The sequence below is a fragment of the Mesocricetus auratus genome, unplaced genomic scaffold, assembly GCF_017639785.1.
Source record: "Mesocricetus auratus isolate SY011 unplaced genomic scaffold, BCM_Maur_2.0 Super-Scaffold_4256, whole genome shotgun sequence".
NCBI classification, from domain to species: domain Eukaryota; kingdom Metazoa; phylum Chordata; class Mammalia; order Rodentia; family Cricetidae; genus Mesocricetus; species Mesocricetus auratus.
Window position 1 is genome coordinate 66220330 of NW_024429182.1, and position 9991 is coordinate 66230320.

The window sequence follows — 9991 nt, forward strand, 5'->3', positions numbered from 1 at the left end:
TTACTGCCCTTGCAGAGGACCCAAGCTTGGTTCCCAGAAACTATATGATTATAACTCCAGTTCTAGGGGACCCAGTGACCTCTGGCACCCACAGACACCCATTTGCACGTGATGCATATAAACTCACACAGGCACATATGCACATCAATGTAAAAGAAATAAAATGAAAAACTAATCTGTTTAGAAATCACAAGAGTAGAACTGGAAAAATGGCTCTGTGGGTAAGAAGGCTGGCGTGCAAGCAGGAGAACACGAATTCAGATACCGTGGGTCAGAGACAGGAGGATTGCTGGGGCTTGCTGTTTACCAGATGTGCTGGCTAGCTTCATGTCAAATTGACAAAGCTAGAGTTATCGGAGAGGAAGGAACTTCAATTGGGAAAATGCCTCCATAGGACTGGGATGTAAGCAAGCCTGTGGGGCATTTTCCTAATTAATGATTGATACGAGAGAGCCCAGCCCATTGTGGGTGATACCACCCTGGGCTGGTGGTCCTCGGTTTATAAAGCAGGCTGAGCAAGCCATGGGGAACAAGCCAGTAAGTAGCTCCCCTCCATGGCCTCTGCATCAGCTCCTGACTCCAGATTCCCACCCTGTTTGAGTTCTTGCTTTGGCTTCCCTCAGTGGAGTGTGATTCTGGGTATGTAAACTGAATAAACCCTTTCCTCCCCAGGTTGCTTCTCATCACAGTCTTTTGTTTGTTTGTTTGTTTTCTCACAGTAGCGGAAATAAAGCTGAAATATAGAGAAAGTGACTGAGCAAGAAATTCAATGTCTTCCTCTGGTTTCTGCACATGCGCAGAAATGCGCATGCACACACACATGGATGTTCGTCACACCCACACAAACACAAAGAAGCCACACATGGGTGGGTGTGAGAAGTCAACTATGAAGGTCCCTGTAAGTCCATCTGGAAAACAGTCTGTCCTCTCCAAAACAGACTTCTTCAGTCTCCAGCCTAGAATCAATGTTCTGGGAGTCTGACAGGAGAGAATTTGTGACCCAGGCAACCTCCTGCTGAACTCAGATTCCCCTTCTCTGGAGAATAGTGTCCCAGCTACAACAAGGTGAGGTGTCCCCACCCTGAAAAGGAACACCAGCAGAAAGTGATCTCAGGTCTGACTGCTTCTAAAACAATCCTCCCCTTCTTGGAGACTCACCTGCTACCACCCACTCCTGCATGTTTTGAGAACTCGACTGTGGTACATTCAGTTGATTTTCCATTTTCTCAGCCACCGGCTGGGGATTCAGCCCTCTCAAATCTGCTGAAGCAGTCGCCACTCGCCCATCTGTTCCCAGACTTCTACACGGCACTGCTGTTCTCCTCGAATGTTCTTGAAAGTTTATATCTTAAACCCAGCTTGCTGTAGTGGGGTGGAGAGGGGGATGGAGGAACATAATTAGAATCTTCAATCTGCCATCATTACCTGGAAGTTACAGGGACAGGTTTCTTTCTCAATAAGTATATTTTTAAAACAGAACAGTTAACATTGTTTCAAGAAACACAGACGTTTCCATCTCATCCCTAAACTTCTAAGAATTCATCCCAAAGAAATGGACAAGTTTTATTCTCACATCCATTGTCATGCTATTTGTAAAGCAAAAAACTTTAAAACACACTTAAATGCTCTACAGTAGAGGGATAATTTAGAAAACAATGGTATAGTCACCTGGCAAAATGCTGCATCAATGAAAGTTATATATACAGGTGGTATTTTATGGCAGGGAGATGATCTGATTGTGGCTAGACAGCGTGACCCAAGGAAACAGAGCTATAGGCTGAGTTCCATCCCAGCTCAGAAGAAAGCCACCACCCAAGAGGAAGAGGGTGAGGAAAGAAGATGTGGGTTGCAGCGTACCAAGGAAAAGCAGCATCGCCAACACTTTCACTCTAGCCTTTGTCTCCTCTGGAATTCTCAGAATATGACTGGGAGCTGGAGAGACGGACGCCTGAGCAGTTCAGAGCACCTGCTGCTGTTGCAGAGGGCTAGAGTTCAGTTTCCCATCCCCATACAGGGCAGCTCACAACAGCCTGTAACTCCACATCCAGGAGATCCAACACCCGCTCTTGACCACTATGGCAACTGTGCATTCATACACACACACACACACACACACACACAGAGAGAGAGAGAGAGAGAGAGACAGACAGACAGACAGACAGACAGACAGACAGACAGACAGATAAAAATAAAATAAACGGGGAGCTGAGAAAGCAGGTTCGTTGATGTAGCACTTGCCTAGCCAGTGTGAAGCCCTAGGTTTGATTCCCCAACACTGCATAAAACCAGGCACGGTTAATCCCAGAACACTGTCTTGCATCTACAACATCATTTCTGCTCATCAATGTCTGGCAATTTTGACTGTCCAATTACTGGGCCTTTGGGGGCCAAGTTCAGAGCTTTCTGTTTGCAATCTGTGCCTCCCCTAGAAGTATACCCACCTACAAGGCCAAAGCTCATGATGAAGTGGGGAGAGGGGGGACTTGCACCTATGAATGACCCTTTCCTCATCACTGTTACCACTCCCTAAAGCTGCCTCTGTGTAACACACAAGGTCACCTGCCTGAAAATACTGGTGACTATGAAACGCCAAAATGTTTGGGACCCCCCCCAGTGCCAAGCTCAACACACCCGCATTCATCTGGTGACACTGACCCAAATTACAGTTACAAAGGGCAAGAGGAAGTGATGAGCCAACATCTGTAGACCAGCCCTCCCAGCCCATCTCCAGAGAAATGGCAGAGCCCGCAGGCCACAGCTGCAGATGGCAAGACTGGCTCAGAGCATGGGCTCTGTGATAATTATCATTACTTAACATCATCCCACAAGGAGCCATTAGTGGAACAAGGCTGGAAATTAGAGTCAAACAATCCCCTTCTCTACCATCCACTCGTGCAAGACCCCCGCAGCACAGTGAGGGGTGGGGAAGCTGAGCACGGTAGTACTGTAATTAACTAACTCCAGCCCTAACCCCAAAATACCATCTCGTCACATGGCTTGTCATCTTGTATAGCTCGGCCTGTCATAACTTGTCATCTGTCCTCAGCATTGTTCCGGGTCCCACGAAACGTGTGCAGGAGTGGGAAAGGGCCTGTGCTGGAGGATTCTTTCTTAACCTGTTGAAGTCTTGCCCCACCTTGGCCGCCAGCTTACCCAGCAGGGGAGAATATTCTCTCCTATTGGACATGACTCTGCTGCTGCCATGACAGGAACTTTCTGTAGGATGTAAGGGACTCTGGAACAACCCTGCCCAAGTGCCTGCTCCCATCTGCCCGGTGTGAAGAATAGATGCTCTGAGAATCACCCTCGAGGAAGGGCACAGGAAAATCTGTCCCTGAGGATGTATTGACTGTCACCTAACAGGATCCACAACAGTGGTTGTCAACCTGTGGGTCGCAACCCCTTGATATCAAACTATCCTTTTACAGGGGTCACCTAAGATCCCTAGAAACATCAGATATTTCTATGATGATGATTCATAAAAATAGCAAAAGTACAGTTATGAAGTAGCAATGGAAATAATTTTCTGGTTGGGGGTCACCACAACATGAAGAACTGTATTACGGGGTTGAAGCTTTAGGAAGGTTGAGAACCGCCAGTCTAAGTTAATCTCTAAGCCTCTGAGCATGTCTTTGGGGGAGTCCCCAGGTTGGGGAGACCCACCTTAAAGGTGTGTGGCACCATTCCATGGACTAGGATCCTGTTGTGTGACAAAATTCTTCCTAGAGAAACACAACACACATGTCTACCCACCCCATAAAAGGAGCCCATGACAGACCAATTACAGACAACACCGAAGTCAGTCTAACATGGTAAACCCTGAGTTTATTGGGGTTACACACAGGAATATGGGTAAGATGGTTACTTACATTAGCAGAAATAACTCAAAGACCAAAAGCACCACCAAAGCCCACCCCAGCATAGGTAACAGCTCACAAAAGCTGGAAACCTGGAGAGCACTGCACAGCCTGTGGACAACTCAACAGGTTAGAGAGTGTCCTTTCCAAGTGACTCAATTAATTGGTGGAAACCTTTTCCAGGCAGCTCGGCTGGTCTCAGGGTCTTCTATGGAGCTTGGCTCTGCTCTTCTGAGAGGACTCTCACCTTTTTTTGCTTAGCTATTTTGAGTTGTTTACCTTCCTTCTTAACAAGCTTCCCTGAAGAATAGAATGTTTCAATCTCCGAAGAAACTGTTACACAACAGGTCCCAGGATGACTTAAGAAGAGAAAGTCAGCTGAGCTGAGCTGAGCATTAGCATCTGATCTCCCTGCTTGCTAACTATGCATGGACCTCTGCCTCATTCTTCTGTCACTGTGACTCCCTCACCATGTGGACCCTCGGACTGGGAGGTAGAATAAACCTGTCCTTAAGTTGCTCTAGATATTTTGTCATAGCATTATAGTTTCTGTTTTTGTTTTGTTTTTTATAGAATTACTCTCTCTCTGAGGGGTCACAGGCAGGCCCTGCCTTCCCCAAGCCAAAGGCTCTTATGGTGGGACTTTGCTGACACCAGCCGCAAGCAGGGAGCCGAGGAATAATGGCAATCCCAGCATCCTCTACTCTGGTATCTCTGCCCATATCTGACTCCTCTGTCCTACAAGTCCTGTGGATTCTGCCCACTCAGGAGCCAGCTCCTCAGGCCAGGACTAGATACTTTCCCAACAAACTGCCTTGTGCTAAAGGCCAGAGTGCACTTCCATATCTTACAACCTAAGCACCTGGCCCACCCCTGCTCCTTCCTCAGCCCAGGGTCCTCAGAGGCAGCTGGGAAGTCCTACGCCTGAGAGCTACTGTGCTAACCTTGTCTTCATGCCCATGGCCACGTGTGCCCTCACAGCACCCAGATCTGCATCTGTTACCAACCCCTCCTCTTCCCCCGTTAAACTCGTCCCGTCACAGCCCACTTACCATGCGGCCGGCAAGTGCCATTCAAGCTTCCTCATGAACTAGAATGACCATCCCACCTTGTGGCCAGCTCTGGGACTGCCTGCCCCTCGGTGTGCACACCCCCACCCTCAGCCTCCAGCCAGCTGCGGCACAGCAGGACCCACAGCTCCTCCCCAACATCTTGTTCCCAGCCTTTCCACTGCAATCCCTTCCCATCTCCACCCAGTTAAAACCCATGGCCACCTTCTCACCCATCTCTAGCCCAGGTGAATCCTTTTATGTTATAGAACCTACCAGACCCTCAGCCCTGCAGTTTACTCGGACTGGTGCATGGGTCTGTATCTAGTAACGGACATAACTCACAGTTATGTCTCATGAAGACATCCCACTCAGAACTGAGTTTTTAAAATCTCTCAGGCTCTGCACATTGCCCAGTTGCAAGGCTCTGTGTTAGTTTCCATCTACTGCAAAAGGAAGCTTATACGATGAAGGCTGAGTAAGGCACTGATCTATAGGTCTACAGGTATAGCTGAATGTCATTAGGAGTCTTTTTATTGCTATGTTCCTTTAGCAGAACAATAGTATTTGGTTTTTCGCTAGGCCCCAGTCTATCCAGACACTAAGCAGTGTCAGGCATGGTTTCCTTCTCATGGAATGGGCCTTAAATCCAATCAGTGAGTAATTGGTTACTCCACAGCATTTCTGCTGCTATTGCACCCACATATCTTGCAGGCAGGTCACCATTGTAGATGGCCTCGGGGAGCTATGCAGAAAAGGAAGCAGAAAGACTGTAAAAGTCAGAGGGGGTAGATGTCTCCAAAGACACTGTCTTCCGACGCAACAGAACTGACTGACGCACATATGTATTCAAAGAGACTGCAGCAGCGTGCACAGAACTGCACAGGTTCAAGCCAGATAGAGTTCCAACGCTGAGAGGAGGAAACGGACATGGTCTTCCATCCCTAACCAAGATGCTATCCACACTGACACCCACTTGCACAGGAAAAATTAGTTTTCCCCAATGGAGTCTCACTGGAGACTTAGCCACACTTAAGAGTAGGCCTCATGCACAGCAGTAGATGACTAACACAAAACTAGCTCAATGGTATTTTTGTCTCATATTGCTTTGCTTGAATTTTTTTTTTTGTCTTACTGGTCTTTTGCTTGTATATTATGGTTTCTGATTTTGTGTTTCTGTGTGTGTGTGTGTGTGTGTGTGTGTGTGTTTCTTGTAGGATTTTTTTTAAATACTGATTTTCTGTTTACTTGTTTGTGTTCTAAAGAGAAAGGGAAAGGAAAAGGAGTTGGGTGTGTGGGGAGTTGGGAAGGATCTGGGAGGAGTTGGAGGAGGGAAAACTATGATCAGAATACATTGTATGAAAAAATTAAGTATGAAAAACAAATAGTAAAATAAAAAGTAAGAGGAGCATCTCTTTTAGGTGCCTTATCTACAGAAGGGGGGTCATCCAGCCTGAATAAGTTCTCACAGTCGAAGTTCTCCACACAGCTCCTGGCTCAAGTAGTGTTCTTGACATATGTGTCAGTACTTTAACCAGCCACACCCCTCCCTATATGGTCTCCTTCTGCCCCCTCATTGTTACCAAGAAACTGAGGCATGCTGATATTGAGTGCTCATCCTAAAGTCATCAAGCAACTGAGTGGAGTCAGGAGACGCACACCCAAGTCCTGCTGTGAAGTCCCGATTCTTCCCCTCCCACTTCCTACCCAGAGAAAACTGGTCATTACCCACCCAGAGCCCGGCTTAGAATGTCAAGGAGTGAGATCATCACACCTTCCTAAAAGAAACCTGAACGGCCCGGTCCAGTCTGATTCCACCTTGAACCTCCCCACAACTGGCTCTAAGCAGGTTTGGGTGCCAGGCAACAGTGAGTATCAGACAGGGAGAAAAAAATCTGTTTGGTTTATTGAAGATGCTTTCTGGATCCAGGCTTGGAGACACCAAGGGCCCTTTCTCTATAGCTGGGAGGCCTTCCCCAGGGACTGGGTATCTATGAAGCATGGGTCTACTTCCCCACAATGCCCCTCTAGATCCCTTAAGTCCAGGAGGTGGGCACCCTCATCACCCACCGCCAGGAATTCCCAGTCTATACAAGGTCCAAAACCCAGAAGATCTGTTATTAGGCTGGTGTTTTTTTACCTCTCCCTAGAGACAAAGTACCCAGCAGGTTTCTTCAAAGCCTTGAGAAGCTATCTTCCCTGCATAACTCACAGGGACCCAAGCAGAGGGCGCATTAATATACTCTCAATCTTCTCTGGTGAACATCTTGACACATTCTGACATCCCAGAGGGACCCTGCTTCCTTTCAGGACAAATAACAGACAACTTGACACTGAAGACCCCATGTGAGTTCCTATACAGCCGTAGCATTCTTGTGTTCACAAATGTTTCCATTCACAGGCACTGGACAAATAGCAGAGAGGGGACATCAGACATTTGTTCCCATTGCGAGCCCTCTTGCTTCTAAATGTGAGCACAGCTATGTTTTGAGATTACATCAGACTCAACCCTGATATATGACTCCCACTGACCTTGGGAAAAAGAGAGCCTGCCACCTAGGGATGCCACAGTCTCCTTGCTGTAAGTAGACACACTGTCCAATCAGCAGTCCACCCCCTGCCTGTCAAGTCACCATGGGGAAAGTGACTCAGTCCATTCTGACAAGACAGCTTCAAACTTGACTCATTCTAATTGGTTTGCTTATTTGTTTCTATTTTTAAAAACTGATATACAGGTCTTCTGGCTCTGCCATACACATAGGCATGCCACAGGAACTATGGTTTCTCAGAACATGGCTGGCAACTTCTTCATATAGGTTGCTGCTAGAATAGAACGACAATATAAAACAGCATTAAATACAAATTTCAGGCAAACAACAAATAATAGTCCAGGCGTGTCCCATGCTTTGTATGGAACATACTTACACTTTAAAATCCCATTCATTTTGTTGTTGTTTTCCTGAAATCTAAAATTAACTGATAATCCTGCCCTTGTAGTCTGAATCTGGCAACCCTACCAAAAAGGCGGCTTATTTTAGGCACAAAGACAATGGAGTACAGGGATGCTGCCCATCAAGGAATGCTACACACACACACACACACACACACACACACACACACACACACGAGAGAGACAGACAGACAGAGACAGAGACACACCTTCTGAGAAGTACCTGCCTCCCATTCCTTTGTTGCATATCCATCCTGGGAACAACTGAGTCGGCAGTGTCACTGATGAGTAGCCTGTTGCTAAGCGCCCATCCGTAGATGTCTTTCTCTCCCCTTCCCTCATCCCCATCTCTGCCATGACTGTCACATTCTCACTCTCAGTCTCTCTCTCTCTCTCTCTCTCTCTCTCTCTCTCTCTCTCTCTCTCTCTCTCTCTCTCTCTCTCTCCTCTCTCTGTTTCCCCATCCATGTCACTCTGCTTTCCCCACCTTAAATGATGCTACACTGTTACATCCTAACTGGGGTCTTCAAGCACCAATCCACTGCCTCCCTGAACAGTTACCTGCCTCTGCTCCCTGCTACCCAAGGACACATACTTGCTCCTTAGCTCATGTCCAGTCTGCCTCCTAGCCTGCTTCCCCTCTGAGCCTTCTCTCCAGCTCTCACCCCCCAGCATCTTCAAGACCTGTGCCCTCTCTACATTCTGGAATGCCCACCCTCCTCCTCTGCAAGGACCGAGCTTTACACATCCATCCTTCTCTGTACTCACCCACCTCTGCAAAGTGTCCCTCTGTGCTTTCATTGGCTGGTTCACTGTCTGCCTCTCTACCTTACACAAGTGGGGACCTTGTGGCTCAAGGCCTGTGGCAAGTAGAGAGCTGCCAGAAATGCTATCAAATGAACACAAGCCAAGTCTTCTAGGAAGCCATTGCAGATTTCCCCACTGCTGTTAGGATCTGTGTTCATAGCCTACATAGCATAGCTGATTGTTCACTGCACTGGTCACTTCTGGTGAATCAGGGTGTGTCTTGTTCCTCCTACTAGGCTGCAAGTCTCTGTAGGATCTCATTTAGAGCCTTCCATGTAAGTCAAATGAATTCTGCATTTTGTAGTGCTGGGGCTCAAACCTCAGGCCTCAGATACACCTGGATCCACTGCCTGAAGTCTGTGTTTTGAATGAAGGCATCTGTGAACACATGAACAGGTGCAGACCACTTGGCTGTGTCCCTGGGCTGACAGGAAACTGTGTGGACATAAGGTGCAGCACTTTTGGAGTGATCTTCAGAATAAGTCCCTAGTTCCCAGTCCAGGCTGGGCCGCAGCCGCAGCTTCATCCCCTAGTGTTGCTATAGCTTCCCTGGATCACAGCTAGAAACAGCAGCCCTGCTAGGAACAAGCAACACTAACTCTGGCACAGCCCATTGAGAGCAGTAAAAGGGGCATCACCGCCCAGTTCATGAATAGATTCCCTGTCCCACGTGGGGCTTGGTGGAGCTCGAAGGTGATGGGGTAATGGACCAGCTGGGTGGCATTTCTCATGGAGGGTACTAGAAAGATGACCAGGCTTTCTCTACTCCTGTCCTGGAGACACATGCCCAGTCTACAGGCCACCAGTAGCTCCACTGTCCCAGCAACATGACTACTACCTCCAACCAGCCAGTGTACTTGGCCACTAGGGACTGAAGAGGAAAATCTCCAAGAGATGCACTGCTCTCTCCTCCCCCCAATACATGTTCATCCTACAAGTATGTCCTGCATGATGACCCACCAGGTATGGAACACCTCTGTGTGCCAGGTGTCTTCTGTACGTTATCACTTGCCCATCCCTCCATTCATGTTACAGGAAGTCAAGGTCTGTAGATATGCCCAAAACCACAAAATAAGTGTGTCCAGGTGTGCCCAAATCCTGCATGTTTAATCATTGACTCTTGTGCCTCTAATAGCACTTTAAATATTTACTTTTGCAGTGTCGGGAATCAACCCAGATCATTGTGTATATTAGGCAAGTTCTCTACCATGGAGCTATATCTACTGCCCTATATTGTTAACTTCTTATCATGTTTCCCTCAAGAAAAACATGTGTCTGTCAGGAGTGGTGGCTTCTAATCCAAGCACTCAGAAGGCAAAGGCAGGTGG